General features: G+C 42.6%; 1 protein-coding gene across 3 annotated transcripts in view; it reads left to right on the top strand.

The window, feature by feature from the left end:
• Window positions 1-20,625, top strand: part of LOC149866550 (potassium voltage-gated channel subfamily A member 5-like) — a 33,135-nt gene extending 12,510 nt beyond the window's left edge. Inside the window, exons 2-3 of one of the 3 annotated variants that reach the window (XM_090043880.1) lie at window positions 18,915-18,971; window positions 19,157-20,625. The gene's annotated coding sequence lies outside the window, so the exon portion shown is untranslated. Of the gene's footprint in view, window positions 1-17,247; window positions 17,268-18,914; window positions 18,972-19,156 lie in introns of those variants that run through there. The other 2 variants (XM_090043882.1, XM_090043883.1) reach the window with 2 other exon arrangements.
• The last annotated feature ends 2,291 nt before the right edge of the window (window positions 20,626-22,916 follow it).

The raw sequence follows: 22,916 nt of genomic DNA, 5'->3' as shown, positions 1-22,916 counted from the left end.
TCCAACTGTGCCTCCAGGAAAAAAAAAATGACACAGCCTGAGACTGGCTGCATTCCCATGGAAGAACATCTGTGAGAACATGCAGCACCAGTGTAGACCATGCGCGTGCATAGAAACCATTATGTAAGTTGACCCTGCTCAGAGGTTACAATGTGGTTAAGATACTGGTGACCAGTCTACAGGAGCTCTCCCACAATTCTGCCATGAGCAGAGCTCTTCTGGAGGCAGAAATAACAGGGAACTTTCAATAAAAATAGGCTAACTCAGATAGGGCTTTTCTGCACTGGCCTATTTTGTTTAGTTTTTTCATTGGTTTTCTTCCTTTTTTCCATACAGGCTGATGAGATTTGAGATAATTTGGACATTAATGAATTATAGCCTGAAAATGGACTAGGGAAAGGAAGAAATAACTGCACTTTCTGGGTATCATCATTAGCTTTCAAGAGGTTTGATTTTTCTAAATTGACATTTGATAATGCGAGAGAAGTGTATATCTACATGCTGATCTAAGAAAAATCACTAATTTACCCATGCAGTTCTGGGGGATTGTTATATAATTGGTTGTCCAACTTCCAGGCAGTTTCTCAGGCACTGTGGTCCTCCTCTGCTGCCCCATCCCAGAAGCAGAGGCAGGAAGTAGACACCTGAGGATAGTAGAAGGGCCTGAAGAACCCAGCTGCTGCAGCAGGAGCAATGGCATGGGTGGTGGGTGGAAGTGGCAATAGTAACCGCATACTAACTCTTTGGAGGCCACACTCAGTCCATGGACCATCAACTCTGCTATGTATCATTGGTTTCTAAACTGTCAATCACAGACCAGCAGGTAGCTCCAGAATGCACAGGAAAATGTCTTTATAGGAATGGTTGCAGTACTGTGGTCTCTGCACAGTAAAACAGACTAGATTTTTGTAAGATTGAGAGAAAGGGTATGTAAAGGGCTGGAAGCAATGCCCCCTTAGAGCTCCCTTCAAACACTGGACCTTAAATGAAAAGCCATCACAATGAATTCAATTCTTTCCAGCACTCAGAAATAATCCCCGTGAGCCTACTCCCATATCTCTGCATCAGTATTTGGAGCAGGGGTGGGCAAAATGTGGCCTGGTGCCTGGATGCAGCCTGCCAGGCCATTTTATCCAGTCCGCGGGGCCCCTAAAAAATGTAGAAAACTAATATTTATCTGCCCCTGGCTGCCTATCGTGGCCCTTGATGGTTTGCCAAAACTCAGGAAGCGGCCCTCTGCCCAAAATAATTGCCTGCCCCTGACTTGGAGGAAGGATATCTGCTGCCTTATACAATGGGGGCAGGTGTATGAGACAATGGAGCTGTCTTTTATGGAGCAAACTCATCGCTGGTGAAAGTGACACAATTCCCACCATAATTCATAGATGTGGCTGCTTATGCCATTTAGGACTGGATTTATGCTTTTCTGTTGGCCCCTCTGCTAAATCATTGAAATGGCAGCCAACAGTTAAGCATGGATCTAAATTAGCTGAGGGACAGGTTCTCCTCTTTAGTTCCCACTGTAAAGCTGGAAGAACTCTAGTGAGATCAATCCTTGCCCCTCACCCACCTCAGTCCAGCTCACCCAGATCTGAGGGGTGCATCCTGTTTTTACTTGAGCTTTCATGTACTGATTAAACTGTGAGCTCTGTGTGAGAGATGGCAGAGGAGTGGCTATGTGTGTACAGGGGAGATTGAGAAAGGGTGCATGGTAACACAGTACTGCTTATTCCACCTGCTTGGCATGTAAAATGGCAACACAACAAGTGTTCCAGTATATCCACATCCATGCCAAGAGTCAAGGGAGACCTGTACCAAAGCAAATATATGGTGAGGACCCAAGATCAGACAGTGAAATCACCTAGGGTGGGTGACTTGGGGGGGGGTAGCATACTTGTTCTTTGGAAGCCCTTTCACAGTTAGATGAACGTACAGTGCCTGTCTGTCTGTTTTTAATTCCTGGACTGGGCAGCAGGCTGGGGTCTTGATATCTTGTGTGGGATTTCTTCTTATGTCAATAATAAAACTAAATGTGCAGGAACTAGGTCTTAATAAATGCCATACACGCCATTCATTGTTTAACATTTTTAAACCCACATTATTCTCTTTTTCTGACTTTCTAGCTATGTTATCAGGCATGCATGGTCATGGTGTGAAACACTGTTTTGTTTTGGTTTTTTGGTATCATTTGTAGATATAAGCCAAGGTAGCATACTTTAAATATGTTTACCTTTTTTGGAGTTTACATTTCCTTTTTTTCCAAGCTGATATATATCTGATGTCAGGCTTTCCATATGAGAATGCTTAGACTGAAGCTGACATTTTTAGAAATATGTGAGAATGGAAAATATCCTGGGAGAATTGCCAAGAGTAGATTCTGTGAAGTTCGAGATCTCCAGTGAATAGGAAACTTGAGACAGGTACATTTTCTGCAAAGGAGTCTTGTTCCTGATGTTGTTTCACTCTAGGTGTGAGTAATTCTTGCCTTTTGCATCTTGGTAAAGGGCAGAGATGAATTCAGGGGTAGGTGTAATAAGGCAGAATACAGATTATATTCCCTTTTTGTACCAAAGCTAAGCATCAAGCCACAACAATGGACTGATCAAAAGAAAATTTTTCTAAGGTCTTAATTCTGATGTTAGCCAACATGCTAGTTAATATAATCCGTGTGTCTTTGTCACCACTATATTACCCCAGCATTATGTTTGGGTAATTGGAGTACCCCAGGATAAAACTGGGTGAATATAGAGGAGGATCAATTAACCAATTGCCTTTTATGACCCAAGAAGAAAATAGAGTTTTAATGGTGAACCATGGTTTATCAACAATACTATGAAGGTCAGCAAGTATTATAAGCATCCCAGTGTCCTCATTTTAATTGCCCTGTCAAATCAAGTATATAATTGCTATGCAGTAACATTTTATACCAATCAAGGGAAACTTTCTTGTTAGTTACAGAGCTGCATCTCATCCAGAGTCAATGGTATTGCACATGGGATAGATCAGCATAGGGCTTGGTTTAAGGACATTATACTGGTGTACCTGAGAACAGATTTTGGCCTAGGATGGAGGAATTGTGCTGTCCTTTCTATAACTAGTATTCTTGAAAGACAGAAAAAAGGCACTGAGTTGGTTATAGAAACCAAGCTTTAGTTCACCAAGATCAACTTTAGGAAGCTACATTTGGCCTGCTCGAAAGCCCTACACTCTTCCACACTCAGTGTGGTAGTAAAAATGGAATACAGTTAGCCTTGAATAATTCCCAACCAGTTTACAAAATCATTTTGCGTGCACACACTTAAAAATATTGAGCAAAGCTATGTACAGTTCATTGATATACACTGGATTTACCTGAGAAATGGCCACTTAATTGTTTTTATTTAAAAAAAGTTCTTACTACTTACATTAAAATAGGGAACCGTCTATGCAACACTTATAAAAAAAGAGATAAACAGCCAAATTAGCTCTTAATGTCTACTCTTATTCCAAAGTAAGCATACTGTAAAAACATTATAGATTAGAAACATCTTTTTTTGTCATTGCTATAGGCTGTGCAACCCCAGAGACTCAGTTTTGGGATTTCCATGTCAGAATCTACACTCTGTTGTATTTAAGATTGATGGATATCATGCATATCTCTAAAGCGCATCTTTGTTATATCTCTTTTGAGCATGTTACCAGCACATTAGAGCATGATGCAGACCTGGGCACAGGGAACAACATTTTAAAGGTGCCTTTGTAACTTAAGAGTCTGAGGGCTTGTTTAAATGGAAGTACTCGGGAAAGTTAATCTGAATAACTAAATGTGTGAATTGCTGTGCCAAATTACACCCCTGCATAGGTGTTCTCATTTGAAATAGAAGTAGCCTTTATTCAGTTTTGTTTACTTCACTTTGGAAGGTTAAGATGTATTAAGGATAAATTTATTCCAAATGTGAGTGACCACACAGGACTTCATCCATTTAATTTGTATGGTATAATTATACCAGATTAGAAATACCTGTAAATTTCCCTTTGAAGATAAATACTAAACCTTATTTTTAAATGTCAGATGGATGCTTAGGAAAGTCTTTGAAAGTTTCTGGCACATAAGATCCTGAATCACCCAGGTGCTATTGAAAATGATAGCCACCATCTATAGTCAGCTAATAAATAAGTGGACTGATTCTGGAAGTGTTTGACACTCCATGCTAGCTCCTAAGTGCCCTCAGCCCTCCAGGAAACTGGCTGGTGGTGACAGCAATCAGTATCTTAGAACCCTCCAGAGCCTGGCTTAAATGAAAAAAGTCATAGATACTGTTGAGAATGCACCTATACTTTTCAGTGAGCAGGCATATAGTTCTCATCAGATTTCATTGTTGCTGTGTGCATTCACTGATTGGAGAGTAACCATTGCTTTTAAGTATGACAAAACCCATGACCATCCATGCTGTGGCAAGGAAATTGGGTGCCTAGGGTAAGGCCCACAGCACCAGCCCACCCTTGCCTCGTACACAGATCCAGGGGGCACATGTTTCCCGCCCCCCGCTTGCCTGGGAGCGAATGCAGCGGCAAGAGCCACCCTCCAACCATCCCTGCTCCCTCCCCCAAATGAGCAGCTCATGGCTCCGTCCCCTGCCCTGCACCATATGGGCAGCACCTGTTGGTGCCCCTTCACTTTGGCACTTGAGGTGGTCACTCTGCTCCCCCCCACCAACACCACTTACTATGGCACTGATGCCCATTCCTCCCTGCAAAACATACTGAGGAATATAGTTCACACACAAGTCTGCTCCAGCTTCTTTAGTCTGGGTTTATAAGCTCAAACATCCAAGGCCTGAATCTGTACTATAGAGGTCAGTGGCATTAGGTTCAAGCCCCAAGAACATCTTTCTGTTCCTTATGAAATCAGCAGTTTTTCCATTTACCTTCTTAAGAGAAGGCTTGGACTTGAATGCACTCAGAGCTGAGGAAGCACTTTGGAGAAGGGTGGGGACAATACAATTATTATTCACTGTCAGCTCTAATGCAAAGCTGTGACTCAGGCTGTTTCTACATGCTCTACAAAGACACCACATGGAATTACATAAGGCCTGATGTCCTTATGTAATGCATAATGCATAATGCTTAACCATAATGGGAAAAAAGAATGGGAAAAAATAGCAGTTTTCTGTCAAATGGTTCTTTGTTATGGTGCTTATGATATATGCAACTGAGAGTCTGTCAGCAGTGATCTGATATGATAATGCATCCTTCTTACGGTAGCAAATAGTAATATATGAGGGAAATTAAGGATTGTTTTGAAAGATACCTGGAATAACTGTAGAAACAGAAAAGATGCATCATTTACTAAACATGCTTATTGAATTAAAAATAAACAAAAATGGGGAAGGAGGGGGTGATGGTGAAGTTGTTCAGTATCGGCCTGTGTTCCTGTTGAAGCCAATGGAGGTTCATTGGTCTTAGTGGAGGAGGGAGACTATGCTTAATGCTCTTGAAAATCTTGCTTTTGTTATTTTCAGCTATCAGTTAAAGCTGTTAAATTCTTCCCTTTTCGCAGGAAGTTGCAAACCATCTGTGGACTTCCTTCTGTCCTACTGGTGAAGCAAAAGTGCAGGCACTGGAAAAGAGGAAGGAGCTATATATATGCTTTTTCATTGGGATACCCCTCCGTCCCATAGCAGGATTCAAATTCTCTCTCTGCAGGTTCCTCTTCAACATTTATTTATCGTGATTAAACCTGTGCAGTGGAATGTGTGTCAGTCTTCAAGCTGTGACACATCTTGTTATTTTTAAATCTACCCAAGACTCTGAGAGTGTCCTTAGGCTTTTCTGAATAATAATATTAACAACTATCATATCCCTCTCTGAGTATGGCACAGCTCCTTCATATCTCTCTTCGTCAAGTATTTCTTGGTGTGACTTCAACCACAGTCCAATTTGCAAAAGACACCAAAAAAGAAGTGTAGCTCATCTCTGTCCAAATCAAAGGGATTGTACATGCTTGTCTCAAAGATCCAACTGAACTGCTACTTGAGTTCCTCAGATTTAAAGCATAGGGTAGCCCAGGGCTTGATTTAGAACATAGGAATTACTGCATTGTATTAGATCCACTAGCCATCTCGTCCAGTGTCCTGTCTCTGATGGCAACCAGAAACAAACTATATGGCGAATAGCATGAGATCCCACAGTAGGGAGATACGGTCTTTTTCTGGCCTCTAATATCTAGAGATTGGTTTCACCCCTGAAGTACAGGGTTTAATATATTCTCCAAGTATGGCTTTAATGTTGATAAAACTGGATATTCTTGATAGGTACATTGGTACAATCCCTTTCTACAATCCCTTGATAACCATAACAGTGTAGAATCCCATATTTTTAACCTTAAAAGTTGTGGCAGTGAGTTCAATAGGTGAATTTTATGTTGTGTAAAACATTATTTTCTTTTATTGGTTTTGAATTTCCTCACAGTTCTGTGGAATGTCTCTTCATTCTTGGAATAGGAAGAAGAGAAGCTGCTGGTCTGTCTTCTTAAACCCTCTATTTTTTTTTTAATGTTATTTTACTAACTTTTCTCTTGTTTATCTTTTCTAAGGGGAACAATCACAATCATTTCAATTAGTCCTTATATGGCCATTTTGCCTAGCTCTTGCCCACTGTCACACATCTCTGAACCTTGTTCTACAACATCCTACTTAAGGGCATGTGCAGATGAGCGAGATCGTGTGTTTCCCTGAGGACAAGTAGCAGCGGCACCTTGTGCTGCTGCTACTTGTTTCTGGGGAACGCCCATGCCACATGTGCTCCAGTGTATGGAAGGTTACTCCAGGTGGGGTACGGAAGACTAGCCGCAGCAGCCTTACCTTGGGTCCTGGGGGCCTCCAGGAGCTGCAGTCACAGAGCTCCTGCAATAGGAAGCCTGCCCAGTAGCCAGAGTGTGGCTCAGGCCAGCAAGGCTCCAGTTCTGGGTGGCACACACTGATGCCACATACACTGCCCCACTTCTTTTTGGCATGGGTGTTTTTGGCCTGCCATGCTGCAAGATGGGTATACGGTGCCATATGATACATGTCCACACTTATTTGGACACACCCAAGATGGGATGACTTATACTGCTTACACTTTTTCAATTAAGGCTGCACCCTAGCTGTATATAAGAGTATTGTTTTATTTTAAGTACTGTTCTCCATCCTGCTCCATATACATCCTAAAATCTTGTTACCTTTTTTCCATGCAGCTGCGCATTGGACAGAAGTTTTGACTGAGTTGTCAGCAATTACCCAAGTTTCTTTCTTGAAGTGATACAGTTCATTTGTAAGGTGCAAGAATAGTTTATATTTTTCTCTCCAGTGAGTGTTTGCAGTTGTCAGCAATGTATTATTTCAGTTACCATTGTGTTTGTGTTATTTATTCAGATCACTTTTCTAGGTCTCTCTAAAGTTCCTTATAGTCCTTCTGATCAACATAAATAACACCATGTCATCCGCATCTAACATCACTACTCACTTCTCCTTCCAGATCATTATATTAAAGTATATGTGACCTGGTACAGAGCCTTGGGACACCTTGTTCTTTTGCCATGATTGACCATATAATCTGGTGACAATGACAGTGACAGTGAAAGCAATTGGCAGTGTCCCACCAATATTAAACACTCACCTCACCAGAGTGAACTCCCCATGAATAGTGGCAGATGCCACAACAACAGATTACTAGGAAGTGATTAGAAATGGATTCCTTGAGTATGAAATTCATTCTTAACATCTTCTCCTAATGTCCTATTTTGACTTCTATGCATATTTTTGAGGAGGTGAAATTAAGGTTCGTGGGTGCATAAACTGGAGAGAGTAGAAGTAAATATGGCCATTGGGAACTGGCTGGATCCTGAAATGGTTCACTGATGGGCATTCTACTGGTAATAATTTGTTTTTTAAGAGATGTAGAAATTTTATCATGGATATGTAACATTTTAGTATAGCTGCTCATGGACTGTGCTGAACCATTTCAGTGTTCATTCTTTTCTTTTTTTAATGAATGATGAAATTTTAAAAGTCCCCTCCCCTTCTTCTGACACCCAAAAACAAGGAAGATGATTTATGAGGTCCTCAAAGGACAGTCTGTCTCTGATGGACTTTTGTCCCTGCTTATCGATGGTCAGTTGTTAATTGCTATGTGAAAGTTATACAATATGCTGACAGGATTTGTGTTATCTTACTTAGTAATGCTTGTATTTTTCTGAAAAGATGGTGCTCTAGGTCTCCCTGATTCACAGAGAGGTAGTGCCATAGAATGGTTACTTCTCATTATTCTAAATATGCCAAGTTAAATATACTAATGATGAAGCTTACTTCCATGTCTGGAAGTGAAGGGGTTAATTAACCCGAAAAAATCTAAAGACAGCATACAGATTAATTAGCTGTGAGTTTCTGTTAGAGAAGAGTAGAACTAGATCTGATCCAACTGAAGTCTGTCAGAGCTTTGCCATTGAGTTCAAGGGTATCAGGGCTGGGTTCAGTATAGTTACTTGGACTAAGGAGTACAGGTAAAGTGAAAGTATAGATACACTGCTCGACATTTCCCAAAAATAGAATGTGTTGGTCAGTGATCAAATAATGTTGGAGGCAGTAGTGTGAAATCTGACTCTTGTGTATGTCTTAGGGGTGCTTGCTACAGTCCTGAATATCGGCATCAGGTTTCAGTGGTATATTTGATGAATTACTCTTTTGAAAAAAATCTTTTAATGAAGGAGTCTGCTGGCTTTCCATCTGTATCTGATCATGCTCAAATTACAGCAAGATCATCAAGTATTTCATTCAGGCACAGATTAAACACAAAAGTAGTCTAAATCAGCCAAAACTAATGAGTCCTAAATTTGCTCCTGGATTTTTGAGGGGGTCACGTTAATTGCCTCCTGGAAAGCAAGAATCCAGACCCAGAGAATTCATGGTCTCCTAGGCTAGAGACAGACATTACTCATAAACTGGTTTAAGTGATCAGAAACCGGTTTAAACCTGTAACAGAACCGATGTTCAGTGCACATAAACCAGTTTGAAAATCGCTAAAACCAATTTGAGATAAACCTGGTTGAATGTAGCATCAGACTTAATTGATTTGGCTCAAACTAGTTTATGCAATGTCTGTCCCAGACCCCTTGCTAGTTTAAGATAAATCAGACTCCCCCAGCATCCTGGCATGCTCTCTGGGCTAGGTGGGGCTCTCTGCTCCACAGCAGAACTGGCCCCTCCCCTCTGCTCCCTGGCTGCAGCTCCAGAGACTTGCAGACTGCTCCTCCCCTCCCCCTCACCACTCCCTGCTAAGCAGGAATTCTCCCCTACCCTCTGCTTTGCTGAGATGTCTGTGTATTAGCTAGCAGACAACATGCTGGCTATGGTCCGTGCTGAATCAACAAGTAGCTGGAAATGTCCCTCTGTTGTTTTCTTAATGGGGTGATAAACACTAGGGCTGTGCTAAATTTCACCAGGTGTTTCATTTTGATGCTGTTTCAACTCATTTTGAGCTCAAAGCAGTGAAATTGAAATGAAATGAAAGCTTTCAAAATGGCCTCAAAACAAATGAGGGGAGTCAAAACATTTTGAAATGTTTCAAGTTTCGAAGCTGGGTTTGCTTGCAGCTAAAGAGAAAGTAAGGAGAGGGACGGGACAGAGGGGGAAGGACTGCTCTGATACTGACATGTGTAGCTGGTCAGTGACTGTGATCCTTCTCTGAGGTTGCTTCCAACCCCAGTGCTCTGGAAGGAGGGGTGGAAAAACAGCATAAAAAGCATTGTTTGAATTGAGCTTTCTCTGTGCCTTCACAGTTACAAGTGACACAAGTTTTGTTCTGAACAGTTTGAGGTGCAGTTTCCCAGAAACCCCTGCACCTATCTCCTTGAAACTTGGCAGGCTTCATGGCCTCAGCAGGGGCTACTAACCCTGCACGATACTTCTGAATCAGGCAAGAAATGATACAGTTATAGGCAGTTTTGTGCTTCCCCACTACAGCCCACGGGCGAAATGTCAACACAGCATCGAAGCTGTTTCAACAAAATGAAACGGTGCTTTTGAAACTAAACAAAACTCGAAACAAAACACTGGCCCATCGAAATGGAAATCAAAATGAAATGGTGCTGTTTCACACAACCCTAATAAACACAGTAATCAATTCCCTGCTGGGCTAATCAAAGTGTTCTGCCAGGGCCTTGCTACACCCCCCTTTCACCCCAAAATCCCACCCCTATCTGGGGCAGAGGCTTGTCTCTATTGTTCTATATTTTTTGTCAATCTCTGATGCTCATCACCTTGTCTTAGTGGTTTTCTCTTTTTTTCTTTCTCTGTCTTATGCAGTAAGACAGTTTTAGCACCTCAGCTAGCGGGCCGAAGTCCACCGCGACATCTTGCTGGACTGTCCCACACATCCATGATCTCATCTGCCACGACTCATTGTTACAGGAGAAAATAGAATGCCGGGGCATGTCAGTTTGGATGTTTTGCTCTTGAAATCTGTCTTAGTGTAGTGAGGGCACCACCAATCCCTACACCCTCACCTGTTCCACCGGGAGTTAGTTCAGTAGTCTCAACAATCTGCCTCTGCACGGTACAAATGTTCTGTGGGTCTCTAGGTCTGGCCAGTCAATAGCCCCAATGGGTCTGGTTGTACTTCACCTAGCTTGGAGCCTTGCACAGACCTGCCATTTTTCTTAGCCAGTTCTTTTACTGGCCTATTGTCCCGATAGTTGCAAATGAACTATCTATCCCTCTCACTCTGTCGAAAAGGTGAACAAAAACAAACTGGCACTTCTCCTGCCCCTATATTCCCAACTTTATGGTACCCTTTTTCTTCAGCCCTGCTATTAGGGTCTTTATGGTACCTTCTAACTGCCCCATGGCAGTTTTAGTTTCTCTTTCTGGGTTTCCTTCAGGGTTCTCTCCCCTGGTAGCTCACTCCACAGAGCTGTTTTTCTTAAACCTGATCTCCATTGCTTTTTCAGTGCCTTTGGCTATCCCTGCCATTCCTCTGCCTGAGTCAGCCACTTACCGTTTCTGGTGTTCTTTTTTTTGCCTGCCCCGTGTCTTCTTCTATCCTGAAGTTCTGGCTGACTCCTTCTCCCCTCCTGAAACACCAGGTGAAGAATGAGCCTTGCACAGTTCTTTGCAATTCAGGTGGGACCAATTTACTTCTCTGGGGCTCTTTCTTTCCTCACAGCACCCCCCCCCCCCCAGCTTAGCCCTGTGGAAGGGAAGGGAGGTCTGCTCTAGTGCCCCCTAGTTTCTAGCCTGAGCCACTACAGGCATGTGCCTGCATTTCTGGGATGTCAGTCCAGTTTCAAAACTGATTTAGCCTAGCCAGGTTAGACTAACCTGCAAGGATTGAATCAATTCAGGCTCAGGCTTTTTGAATGTCTGTCCCTAGCCCTAATCTGGAGGCTTCTTTAGAATCTGCAGATTATGTCAGCTCTCAAGACTCACAGAATATTTCTAGAATAGCAACAGCAAGAGTATGAAACGATGAGGTTCATTTTTGTAGGATTCTTTTCCTTTAACTATCACCTCAAATAATTGCTATAGTTCACATCCTGCTGCTGGCAGTGCTTTATTGTGACAGGAGAATTCTTCACCTTAAAATTCAATTTGATTCCATTATGGCCCTTATCTTGTTCCCATTACTGAGCTACGAGTGTTCCTTCCAATGGTGCGCTAAAGTAGGATAGCCAACCTGTGGCACAGACAGCCTTTGAAAGTGGCATACAGCAGATCAGGGAGCGGGTAGCAGTACCATGGCACATGGAGCAGAAAACAGAGCACCAGATCAGGAAGGAAGCACAAGCCAGGGAACGGAAAGCAGTGCAGCCAATTGGGCCAAGAAAGAGGATCTGAAAGGTACCCAGGATGACACAGGGCTTAATTTGTGGCACATCTGCCAAAAATGTTGATCTCCACTATGCTAAGTCAATGACTAGAATCCTTTTGCAACTCCTGAAATCTTTATTGTGCAATGCATTTCAAGTTCAACTACAACATTTATACTGCAGTGTGGTCCTTCATAGACTATGTAGTTGAACCTGTGTTGAATGAGGTGGAAAAATGTCCAGTGACTTGACTAAAGCAGTTACTATATCTAGGTTGTGATACCACCAGTCTGGGAGGGCATAGCTGTTAGCCCCACTATGTTGTTGTTCCACTGTGAGTCATGCTAGGCCAGATCTCTTGACTGTAAGCACCCTCGCCACCCTCACAAGGCTATCCTGACATGAATCTTTGCAAGTCTAAAGGAACTGCAGCTTTGGGTGTTTCCTTTTGAGGAATGGCTGTGAGCATTTGGAAGTTGAGAAACCAGCAAAAATTGTACTGATGTTAACATGGCTTTGTGAGAAGTTTCTCTTTTGATGACAGTATTTTCCAAGAAAAAAACCCACATTTTGTTAGAAAATTCCTGACTCGGTATGGTCCATACACCAGTTGAGTATAATTAAGAACAGCAGTTCTGGACCTGTGCACCCTCTCCACTCCTACAGTTGGCTTTGAGTAGATGAGATGGGGATAGCAAGTGGTCTCAGAATATAGCACTGAATTAGTAGAAAGCTCCCCTTCCCAGGGGATCTGTAGCTGTCCAGACTGGCTGCTTTTCAGTCCTTCTGTACCTCTCAAATTGTGTGTTGGGACATGAATACAAAGAATAACATTTCCAGAGTTTCTCTCAACTTAAGTATATAGCTTTGGTAAGTTCCAAGATAAAATAGTACCAGTTCAAAGCAAACAGTGGTTCAGACAAGTGGTTACAAGCCAAAAGCAAATGTTGCCCTACAGAGCTGTTGATTGTGCTTTGTTGAATACAACCAGATAGATGTTATTAGATTTGGTCATATCAAAGATTTGAGGACATTGCTGCTGGGACTGAACACTCACAGTTGCTGGTAGCATGATACTTTGCTGTCTCTGCCTCTTTTTTTGGCTGTTTTTGTTCCAAGGAATTTCCGAAAAGTATTTTTAAAATTGCAGTTGGCTTTTTCCACATGCTAAGATGCTGATTCTACTGTGAAAGGGGTTGAAGGGTATTTCTTTCCCAGTGATTTCTCCAGTTTTCATCTCAGGTCACTAGGGGCACAGACAGAAGTTACATTTTTTGCGTGATAGGCCCCCTAAAAGCACTCCACAGCTATGCCATGACACAGATACATGGCCACAGAATGCTTTTAAAGAAGCTGATCACAAGACAAATGAACTATCATTAAATGAAGTGCCAGATGAAGGCACACCACTTTAGAGTGCCCTAGGGAACTTGTGTCCACTAGGGTTAATTTGCTGGGTTGTCAGCAGGAAGGGAGGGGCACTGAGCTGCCTTCTGAGGTTTGCCTGGTTTGAGCTGGAGGAAGGGGTGGGTGAACTGGAGCCACGCTGCCCTGTAACTCCCCCCCTCCCCCCTGCCTTTCAGTCCAGGCCAGACAAATCCTAGCTGGCAGCTCACTCTGCTTCCTCCTCCCCCTTTTTCCCTCTATTCCTGCTGACAGCCCCAGATCTGGGGTGGATGGGGGAGGGGACTAAGGGAGAGGGGTGGCTCCTCAGCTGTCGGCAGGCTCCTTGGGCTCTTGAAGGCAGACTCAATCCCTCCTCCCAACTCAATGTCTGTTGGGTCCGGAGCGGGGCGGTACTCTAATTCACTGCACTTTATGTAAAGCACCATGAGTTAGACCAGGGGCCTGCACATCTGTAGGTACCCTAGATGATCTTCTGAGGTCCCATTCAACCTTAAATTTCTATGATTCTATGAATCACTGCCTCTTCAAGCTTTGGCTACTGGGTTTCTACAGACAGGAAAGTTCGTGAGGAATGATAAGACTGGTATACTAGGGACTTCTTCCAGATTCAGGGGAGGTTCAGCCATTTGTGCTGAAAGCTGATATTTGTATTTATAATGTATAAGTAAGCCTTCAGCCTTCCTTCCCTGTGATGCTTCCCCACTGGCTTTCAGACAGACACTTTTGGCAGGGCAAGAGAATAAAGTGGAGGACATGGCAGTGTAACCCAGGTAGTACCTGCTTATGTACTTACCTCTCCAATCGAAGGGAAAGGTTAGCAGGGCAGGTGCACTGTGGGGTGAAATTGCTGACTGCACGCAGTTTCCCTCCTTCCCCAGTAGAACCAAGCCAGAACACTCTGTGAACTTAACTATATACAAATTCATTATACAATAAGCCATAGGTTACGTGCAAGGTAGTCCACAAAGGTAACCTCCAAACCCGGGAGCCCTCTCCTTCTGGGCTTCCCCTCTGGTAGTCAGTCTCACTGACTGGGGAAAATTTCCTCTCCCCTGTGGGAATCCCCTTTCCTGGTAACTTATGACTTCGGGAGTCCGGGGAGTCATCATTTCCCCAGGCAAGTTGCTTCCTCCTTCACCAAGGCCATAGCTACCTCGGGCTCTCTCTGGGCTGCCAGCCCACTTGGGGCCCTGTGCACCATTGCGTGCACTGAGGACTCTGCCTTTTGCCCAGTATTGAAGACCCAAGCTGCCTTGTGTGGCTGCAAGGTTTCGATCTACTCCCGGACTCTCCATGCAATGCTTTTTCACTGAGTGCTTGGCCTTATGCCAGGGGTTAGAGACCCAAACTGTCTTGCGTGACTCCCAGGGTCCCGGTTTGCTCCTGGACCTAGCATGTACCAGCCTATGCACTACTGCCTGGCCTCGTGCCAGAGGTTGGAGTCCCAAGCCACCTTGAGCAGCTCCCAGGATCTCGGCCCACTCCTAGACCCAGTGTGCACTGTCTGTGTACTGAGTTCCTGGCCTCGTGCCAGAGTTTGGACACCTGAACTGCCATAAGCAGCTCCCAGGGTCTCGGTCCCTCTCAGACCCGGTATGCACTGACCTGTGCACTGCTCACTGTGCTCCTTCATGGAGGGGCTAGGGGACGCAGCTATTTGCCTGTCCAGCAAGGAGTCTTCAGGCTCTTCAGGGCAACAGCTCTTCCCCACTGGCCAGCTCTGCTAGCTCTTCTTCACCCATCCTCTTCGCCATGCCTTGATGCAGCCGCTGGTGTGCTGGGCATGCTGCTTTTATCCCCCCCGGAGGTTCTTCCCCCAGATTGTAAAGGGACCAATCAGGAAGAGGGGGTGTAGTCCTCAACCAGGTCCTCAACCAGCTCTTTGCCTCTCCCCGAGGTAGGGGCAGGGCAAGCCTTTCCCCTGCCTTCACCTGATTGGTGGGAACACTCCACCAATTGGTGGAAGCCCTTCTGAGTCAGCAAGCCAAGCTGTTACTGGCAAGTTCACCACAGCAGTAGAGAGAGTTTGCTGCTTGTCTGTCTTACCATCAGAAATTCACCTAGGGGGTACTGCTGAAAACTGAACAGACAGGAACTTAATTTCACTATAAGGCTAATTGATCCACAGAGAATGTAATGTAACATTCATGGGAATACAATCTGCCTTGTCTTTTTTTCTGCAGAAGGTTTTTGAAGGCTTCCATAGGGCTTTGCGTGAAAGTCTGATAAAGGGAGAGGTCCAGCTGAGGGTGCTAGGGAAATGATTGGCTATAGTCTTGTGAGGAGAGCATTCACTTGCCAGGAGGGCCATGCCAATTCAGTGCCCTTCAGGTTGAAGAAGCCCATGAACCTGGGTCTCTCGCATCCCAGGGTGAGTGCTCAATCAGTGAACAACAGGGACTGGCATTTCTTTCTCCGGCCATGTTTGCCACCTTTCTAGTTTCCAGAGGTGTTTAGGCATGAGGTAGGTGCTCAGTCTCATCAAGGTAGGCAACCCTGGGCATGACCAGGTCTTGAGGAGCCTAGGATACTTTCCTGTTGTAAATGTAGATGTTCACGTCCTTCCAGAATTAGAATGCTACGGAGCTGGGCTTTTGAGAATTTACATTCTGGACTTAGGTGTCTGCATGGGTAATTAGACAAGACTCAGGCCTTTGCAACCTTCTGAGAATCTATCCCACATCAAGTCTTCTTCACTGGCCCATGTGTCAGGGCAGTAGAATGAAGGCTCCTCCCTGTTGCCTTCTCTTTCACTGCCTGACTTCACTGCAATATGAACAACAGTCACATACATCCTCAAATCCCATTTGAATTGTAAGTGACAATCAGGGGAGGCTGTGCAGGGAAGGCAGAGGGAGAGTCTTTTGCAAAGCCACAATCTAACCCTAACAAAGGACTAGACCAATAGTTCTCAACCTTCCTAAACTCAAGGCAGCTCTTGTTAGATTCAAGGCACCCCTCAGAAAATGCTAGTTCTTAGTTTTCACTTGTTCTTTGAGTAAAGAAAAATAATAGAGTAATATTTCTGTTGCAAAGACTTTGAATCACAACAGGGAATGATGTTTTTAACACTATGGGTTTCTATTTTAAATCTTGGCACCGTGCATCTCAAGGTACTTTAGGGTGCCGCAGCTCTGGCCTAGACCATGAGCTGAGATGCTCTGATGAGGACTGCATGCAACATTCCAGGTAAGGTATGTTACTGGCGTGTACAAAAGCAGCATAATATTTTCAGTTGTATTCTCCATCCTGTTTCATCCACCTCCTAACATCAGTAGTGGCCTTCGGGTTGTTGGGGCCCTGGGCAAGACAGTCATTTGGGGCCCCATAGAGACTTAATTTTGATGACCTGTAAGCAAGTTGGACTTTTTTCAATTTCACTTTATCTTATCCATGAAACTACAATGAAAGTATCTTAATACAGTATTGATTATACAAGGAAAGGGTCTTTTAATATTGAGCTATATTCTAGGTTCATTCTAGGTTCAAAAATTTGGGGACCCCTAAAGTGTGGGGCCCTGGGTGGTCACCCAGTTTGCCCTCCCCTAAGGCCACTACTGCTAACATCTTGTTAGATTGTTTGGCCATGGGTGCACATGGCTTTCTAATCTTTACTGAACTGTCTATACTGACACCCAGATCACAACCCTGAGCTGATATAGTTAAGTTAGAGCCTTGTGAAAACTAGTTATACATTTAATTTTTTTAATGCATTATTGTGCTTTTATCAGAATCTTTGTTTCATTTTCACTTCTCTTGGGAGGAACTCAGTATTTGGCAAGATCAGACCCAGTATTTTTGTAATGGTCTGTGCACTGTTGGTTGTTCCCCAGTGTCTCGCTCTGTGTTACCTGCTTATTTTCCACATTTCTATTGCCTTGGTACCTAAGCTTCATCAGTAGCAAGGTCAGAAAACAAATGCCATATTGCTAAACCAGTTTGCTAAACAGATTGCAGTAGCCACAGCAACTGCAAGGTACAAATCCTAGGTGGTGATGTTTCTTTTTGGTTTTTAGACTGACCTAGAGCAGACATAGCTTGCTGCTCTTCCCAAGGTACAGCAACCCACAGCATACCTGGTAAGTCACGGTACCAGGGAATTTCAGGTTGTGGAGGGTGAGAGTCACAAGCTGGTGAGTGAAAGAAGCAGCAGGATAAAAATAACAGAACACAGTATAATTTTTCAAATGAATCTGTTTCCCTGTGTTATCCTTGCTTGTATTACACATAACATTACATCAGCCAATGAATACTACAATGCATAAAACAGATCACTGCATGCTATTCTGAAGCTGTCTTCTTTAGGATGCCAGACTGGTTATGCTTTTGATAAATTTCATAAGGCCAGTTGAAAAGTCTTGATAATAAAAATATTATTTTTTCTTAAAAGAGCACAAACATATTTTCCTAACATGTTTGCATCGCTTAAGATTTTCATGTTTTTAACAAACATTTTCAAAACAAACATTTTTGTTTCAGTTTCAGTTGGTTGGATTGGAAATAATTTGTTTCATTGTTTTTCTTGTCGTCTTTCTTCCTCTTCTGCCCCACCTGTTTTCTCAGGAGAAGAATGGGAAAGAAAAGAGGAGAAAAATGCGACACTGAAAAACCCCCCCATCTATTTAATGTGAATCACCACAAGAAAAGATTATTTTAGACCAACTTGAATTTATTTTGTTTCTGGTGGTGGTGGTAGCTTAAGATCATGGGAAAATAGAGCTGGAAAAGATCTCAGAAGGTCATCCAGTCCAGCTCTCTGCTCAAGGCAGGACCATCATTAACTAAACTGTCGCAAAACTGCCTGTCCAACCTGCTCTTGAAAATTTCTAGGGATGGAGAGTCTGCAGCCCCCCTTGGTACCCTTTTCCAGTGATTAACCACCCTCATAATGCAAAAGTTCTTCCTAATCTCCAACCTAAATTTCCTCTGGTGCAGTTTGAAGCCATTGCTCCTAATCCTGTCCCTATGGTCGTGGAGAAAAGCCCATCTCCATCCTTTCTGTAGTTGCCCTTCAGGTATTTGAAGACTCTTATCAAATCCCCCTCGGTGTCCTCTTTTTCAGATTAAACAATCCTTGTTATTTCAGCCTTTCTTCATTAGTCTTATTTTCCAGGTTTCTGATCATGATTGTCTCTCTCCTGTGGACTTTTTGGCTGAAGCAATTTGTTTCATCAACACTTCAGAGGAGGAATGAGATTCTCATTTGTGCCAAATGTTGACCTTGATCATCTCTCAAAATCAAAGTTAGGCTATTACCAAACACTTCTGAAAATTTCCAACCAGAATCTCCACCATTTATAAAAAATGAATTTTACCTAACAACTCCTAACCCTTTTCTACACTGGAGATAACAATTTTAAAATCTCATCCAAAATCATTTTCAGTTTTCCTACCCACATTTCCCTTTACACTCTGTGCAAGCATGCACAGTTTTACTCTACATAGACACTTGTAAGAAAGTTAAAAGCCATTGCATATAGCTACTAAAATAAAATATTCATGGTCATATGAGGGCCTAAAGATGTATGTAGGCATCTAGTGGAATTTTCAAAAGCACCAGAATACCTGTGCATGGCATTCTCTAGCCCTAAATGCTGTAATTACGTAGTCTCAATGCTTTGTTGTTCAGAATGTGAATTACAAATCTTTGGAAATCCTCTCCTCCTCCCCCCATCTCTTTCAGCTGTGTGACAGGGTGGGACATTCGTAATTTCTCTGAGAGTGGCTGATGTCCAACCAGGTGAGAATGACATTAAATGTTATTCAGTTTCATCTGAGTATGCAAATTGGAGACCTTGCAAGATGTGGGCCTATGTTTGCAATCACAACGTTTTTCTTCCTTTTAGGCCCTATTAAAAATGTCTCAGTTGAGCCTAATGAAACAAAACCACCATTAATAATCCCTTTTCCTCTTTTGTTTTTCAGAGGCTGCCTTGGAAATTGTTTGGGGAATCTATAAAAAAACTGATCTTGCATTGCTTTTAAATTTTTTTTTAAATTTGTGTGTGCACCTATTTAACTTATTTTTTGTCATGCATTTGTATTTTCAGATTTATAAACATAAATGCTTATTATTTAACTTATATTTATGGCAAAATAATGAAAGGTATGGTAACCGTTGCTGTATGTCTCCAGAATACTTTGTTTATTGTTTGGTGGCCACTGTTTTGGTTCAGCTGCTCCTTCCTTGATTGTATCTAAGTCCCAAAAGGTTTTGGAGCTGACTCCTTGCAAGAAAATATTTATAGTCTACATTTTCAGAATGCAAGGTTAAAGACTGAAAAATTCTTGTGTATATAGGCCTCAGGCCAACTTGTGAAGTTAGTGACCATCTCTCCATTAGAAATGGTCATTTCACCAATCTAACTACAACATATGTTTCCAAAACTTTTGCCATAAATTTTCTTAGTAAAGTTGGGAAGAAAAAAAAAAGCAACTCTTTCCTCTAGCATATTTGTGTGTGAAAGTGTCTTAGGAGAACTTTAGTTCAACAGGAGAACTAGTTGGTTTCTGAGGCACTGATATGTTAACTGGTTTGCTCATAAAGTAAAGTAAAATAACTGTGCATCACTCTGTATCTAAGGCATAGCTCTGTGTCTGCTGTTAATCCTGAAGGCTACAGCTTTAGTTGCTTGCTGGAGAACCAGTTGCATTTCTCTTGGTCTCAGGTAAAAGTCATTGGGAAGAGACTATCACAGAGATTTGAGCTAACATGAAAGACTGCTTCCTGTTCTCAAACTGTCTTTGGACAGAAAATTTTATATGGAAAAACTTTCACCAACAGCTACCTTTGGATTTGCCTGAATTTCTCCTTCCACAGTAATTACATTTTGTATTGTTTGGATTTTTTTTGGATTAGGATTTTTGGAAATCTGCTCTGTTGTGATGTTTCTCTCAGAGAAAGAAATTATTCTATGTTATAAAAGACCAACGTGCGGAGGTGCTGTATCATTTAGAAAGAAGTTCTGAACTAGCTCCCAGACCCAAGGAGCCACGTTAATGACTATGCTATTTTGGCTTTTGTTTAGAAATATATGAATGATTGTCTTTAGTTCATTTGTTCCCTTCTGCTAGAGCTTTTGTCAAAATTATTAATAATGGACACATTATTTCTTTTACTGACATTTATTTATTGTCACTGTATCCATAAGAAATGTGAAGTCTATGATTTTCTATGATTCTTAGTCCCTGGGGTAAATCTTTCAAATCGTAGCATAATAGTACTGTACGTAAGAGTCTAGTACACATCTTAATATTAATCTAATGTTTTGTGTGGCTTTGATTGGGCATTCCTCTATTTTTTTCCTGTTAATATTGGTATCTGGGAAATATGGACCACCTGTATTTTTATGCTTCTCTCTCTCAATTTTCCCCATCTCTTTTAATTCAATAAACTGGTGTTTTTTTCTTTTCTCTCTTAATTTAATATAAATAGCTTCTCTGGTTCCTCAAATTATTGTTTGGGAACTTCAAAAGAACTTCAAAAGAACACCAAGTAAAGGGAAACTGCATTTCAAAGTTGCAGATCTAATGCAATTTTAGGTAATGGATGAGATGATCAGATTGATCTACATTCTAAACTATAATATTCATATTGGCACCTGCTTTTTCTTTTTAAACTTGAATGTGCCTTTGGGCACATAAATGTTGGGAACCACTACACTAGAGCTTGTCTGAAGTAGGGTTTGGTGCAATACAGTGAGAAGGCAAATTATCCTTAAAGAAATTTTGAAAAGTAGATTTTTTTTAAAGGCACCAGTTGGCTATAACACTACACACCATGGGCCAGTACAGAAGGGGTGTAAGCAGATACAAACTAATGGAGTTATACCCATTTATATCAAATCTGATTTTATCTTGCATGTATGCTATATCATAGATCATTCCAGCTCAGTGCTGACTGTATGAAGTCTCTTACTCAAATGACCATACTTTTGTAGACTGGAAGGGTGCTCCAAAAGTAAGACACTAAAGTAGGACTGGGAAGACCTGGGCTTAGTTATCTGCTCTGCCATAGATTTCTGTGTGGGCAAGTCACTTAACCCCTAATCTTCAAAGGTAGTTATGTGTCTGACCTTTTGATTTCACTGGTAGTGAAGGGACAAAATGCCATTGAATAGGCAGTTCTTATGCATGCTCTTCACTTAATTGTTTCCTCGGTAAACTGGAAAAATAGCAGTTCCTTGTCTCACAAAGATGCTGTGAAGAGAAACACATTAAAGATGAGTTGCTCAGATACTGTGTTGATAGCTTGGTGCCCTTATTAGTAGCATAGATAGGAAAGAGGGGCCATCAAGTGGCCATCAGATACAGCTGCTTTAATTAGAAGAACATGAAGCACTTGCTGTCACTGGGGGATGAAGAGAGGCAGCATACAGCTGTGCCTGGCCTAGCCCCTGTTTGGGGAATGCAGGTGGGTTGTGTTCCTCTATTTAAAGAGAAACCGATGAAAGGTAAAGGAGTCACAGAGAAAGGTGGAAGATAAGCTTAAAGGGATGACTCTTCAAGGATTGGGTAAGTGGAATTGTTTTCTGGCCTGAATATAATCCTGTGTAGGATCTGGCTCAGCCGTTTTGGAGAGGTGCCATAATGTAAAGATATCCATATTCTTAGCTGGTATTAACTGGCACAGCTCTGGTAACAATCGTGGATCTGTGTGGAGTCCTGCCAGCTGACCAGCTGCCTGCTTATTTTCACTTAGCAGAGACATGCATCTACCAAACACAACTCCTGAAAGAGACTTCTTCTAACTGAAACAAAATGTGTATTGTGACCTGATGAGTTAGTGATCTAAGTCTTAGGACTTCAGCACAAGTCAGATGGAAGCTAAACTTTTCTTCTGTGACAAATTGCATCCTTGATTTTTACAGCACTCCTTTTTGTTGTGAGTAAAGACTGAAGTCCTGATTTTGTAGTGTTCTTCAGTCCTACCTGTGTGACATGACTAAGATTATCCATGTACCTAAGGGTATTTTGTACCCAAACCTCATTTATTATCTCTGCCAGTTATATAGTTGGGAGACATAGTTAACCATGTTAGTATGAAGTCAAGTAGAAGGCTGGGTAGACTTGCACTTTATGGACCAACTAAAGTAAATACATAGATACTTTAATTAGTCTATAAGGAGCAAATCTACCCTGGATTCAGCTATACAGCTGGTCCAATAACTGGTATCACCAAATGAATCTTGGTTCATCTCAGACCAAGGGTTCATAACTCTTAGGTGGAGATTCAACTTTTCGTGACAGGTATGCTAGCAGGAGAAACTCAAGGCTGCTGTGCAGAAGAGGCTGCATATCATCACAAGATCCCTTGAGAGCCTGTTCCAGAGCCAGCTGAAATCAACAGAGTTTTTCCAGTGGGGTTGGGATTTGAACCTTGCTGGAAAGCAAGAATTCTAATATAATAAAAACATTATTTTAGTCTGTATGTCTGTCTGTCTGGTGGTGATTGGCTGGGCAGGCCAAACTGCACAGGCCCAAGTTTGCTCTGCTGCCGGTACAGTTTGGCAGCAAGGTAGTGGGGAGGCAGGTGGATGTGGGCCAGGCAGACCTGAAGTGGTGGGGAGGAGGTGGGGGGAGTGGGGTCAGACCTGAAGCAGCAGGGGGAGGGGGAGGGGGGGGGAGCAGGGCCGGACCCAAGCAAGGGGAGAGGGGGGATCAGGGTTGGACCCAAAGCAGTTGG

The sequence above is a fragment of the Crocodylus siamensis genome, chromosome 4, assembly GCF_052110815.1.
Source record: "Crocodylus siamensis isolate JL-2025a chromosome 4, ASM5211081v1, whole genome shotgun sequence".
NCBI classification, from domain to species: Eukaryota; Metazoa; Chordata; order Crocodylia; family Crocodylidae; genus Crocodylus; species Crocodylus siamensis.
Note: the sequence above shows the minus strand (reverse complement) of the source record. Positions and strands in the feature narration are given on the sequence as shown.